General features: G+C 38.8%; 1 pseudogene; it reads left to right on the forward strand.

Moving 5' to 3' along the window:
- The window catches only part of LOC113019578 (protein NLRC3-like), a 576,297-nt pseudogene that overhangs the window by 242,847 nt on the left and 330,814 nt on the right, over window positions 1-2,636 (forward strand).

The raw sequence follows: 2,636 nt of genomic DNA on the forward strand, positions 1-2,636 counted from the left end.
GAACTAAGTTGACATCTTTATTTCGTGTCAGAAAACGAGTTGTAGCACTTTGGACCAACTGCAGCCTTGCAAGGTAGGTCTGACTACCTCCAACATATACGGAGTTACAATAGTCCAGCTGGGATGTAATGGAAGCATGTATCACCTGTTCAAAGTTTTTAGAATATAAAAATGATTTCACCTTGGATAAAAGCCTCGGTTTGAAAAAGCATCTGAGTTAATCTGTTTTTCAAAGGTGAAATTGCTGTCAAATATAGCCCACAAATATAGCCCACAAATTTTTGCCATTCAACTTAATAAAAGGCTCAAGACTGTGTAGATTAAAATGAGATGTGCTGGGATTACACTTGGTTCAAACACCATCACTTCGGTTTTGTTCTCATAAACATTAAGGAAGTTAGAGGCCATCCAGACTTTAACTTCATCAACAGACTAAAGGAAAGGTAAAAGTGGAGCAGAACAGCTTCTCTTCAGTTGAAGAGAAATCTGAATGTCATCGGTGTATGAATGGAAACAAGCATGTAAACGCAGAATAAAATTGGCCCCAATATAGATCCCTGAGGAACACCGCAAGTACAGGCAGTTAAGGAAAACATAAAATCTCCAAAACCCACTGTTTGACGGCTATAACATGACCTGAATGTGTCATTATTTTTTTTAGCTCTAGACTGTGAAGACCAATAAAGGTTCTCCATTCACTTAAACAGTCAGATCCAAAGTGTGATGAAAAAAACGTGATCTTTTTGGAAGCATTACTGTCGTATATAATACCTGTAAAAGTTTTGGACTCACCTTTTTTTATTTAATGTTGTTTTCTTTATTTCCACGACGTTTACATTGAAGATTCTTACTGAAGGCATCAAAACTACAAATAAACACATATGGACACGTATGTACTAAAGACAGCACAGAAGCATGTTGATTAGCATAGTTCCACTATCAGGCCAGGGACTTTCTGTGTGGTTTCTATGTTCTCTCTGGGTATTCCTGCTTCCTCCCACATTTCCAAGAGTCAAAAAGTTAGTGGGGTTAGGTTAATTAGTAGTTCTATATTTTCACATGAATAAGAATGGTTTTCTGTCTATGTGTCAGACTGGCAACCTGCCCCTCACCCTAAGACAGCTGGGTTAGGCTCCAGATCTTCTGACTAGGATAAGCAGGAGAGGATGGATGGACAAAATAGTGTGAAATAACTTAAAAAATGTTTTATATTTTATATTCTTGAAAATAGCTGCCTTTTGCTTTGATTACTGCTTTGCACTAGTAAAATAATTATAAAAAATAAATGTCAGGGGCTGGGTCTGTGACCCTGCATTTTCATTTGTTTTCTGATCTTCTTTATTATATTTGGAACATAATGTTAAGTTCTAGGTTCATTATTTAGTTGCCTCAAGTTTAATCTATTTGTGTTTCACTTACATCTTCTGGTTAGTCTCATGTATTTCTTGTCTTTGATTTCAGGTTGTCAGGTGTGTATTATCATGTCTTCATCTCATGTTTCCTGTTTTATTTTGAAGGTTTGTGTCCTATGTCAGAGCAGTTGGCGTCGCTTCCTTTGTCTCGTTATGTCAGATTAGTGTCAGCTGTTTCCCCATGTGTATCCACTTCCCCTAACCACCCTTGTGTGTATTTAGTCTGTGTGTTTCTGTTCGTTCATTGTCAGGTTGTCTGTTGTTCTTGTCATGTTTCCATGCTTCTGTGTCTCCAGGGTTTTCCAAGTACAGGTTTTTGCCACGTTCAAGGTTTTGTTCTTCATCTTTTGTGTTTCACATTTATTTTCTCCCAGTTCGGTTCTAGTTAGTTTCTTCCTAGTGTATATGCTTTTTGTTCTTGTACCTTTCTTATCAGTCATATTAAACGGCTTGCATTTTGTTATATTCAAGTTTTCTTCTCGTTCCTTCGTGTCTGCATTTCAGATCCGATCCTCAAATTTATACAGTCAGCTTCGCAGCCAGACTGTGACAATAAATCCCCAACGGTATCACCAGCAAAGCACCATCACACCTCCTCCATGCTTCATGGTGGGAACCATGCATGTAGAAACCATCCGTTCTCCTTTTCTGCATCACACAAAGACACGTCAGGTGGAACCAAAGATTTCATCAGACCGAAGCACAGATTTCCACTGGTCTAATGTCCATTTTTTGTGTTTCTTGGCGCAAACAAATCTCTTCTGCATTTTGCTTTTCCTTAGTTGTGGTTTTGTAGCAGCTATTTGACCAGAAAGGCCTGATTCACACACACACTCCTATGAACGGTTGATGTAAAGATGTGTCTGCTACTGGAACTCTGTGTGGCATTTATCTGGGCTCTAATCTGAGGTGCTGTTAACCTGCAATTTCTGAGGCTGATGACTTGGATGAATTTATCCTCAGCCGCAGAGGTGACTCTTGGTCTTCCTTTTCTGGGGTGGTCTTTACGTGAGACAGTTTCGTCATAGCTCTCGATGGTATTTTTTTTACAAAGTCTACTTTCAAGGAGAATGTGAAACAGGCAGAAATGTTCAGCTCTGACTCCCTCCTGTTCTCTAGTTTCTACTTTCAATAGAGAAAGTGGAAATGTTTATATAACTTGATTCTAATCTGCCGCTGAGTCTCTTTCACACTGCTGGAAACACAAAGCAACGACCACAAATA

This window comes from Astatotilapia calliptera, chromosome 3 (genome assembly GCF_900246225.1).
Source record: "Astatotilapia calliptera chromosome 3, fAstCal1.2, whole genome shotgun sequence".
Classification (NCBI taxonomy): domain Eukaryota; kingdom Metazoa; phylum Chordata; class Actinopteri; order Cichliformes; family Cichlidae; genus Astatotilapia; species Astatotilapia calliptera.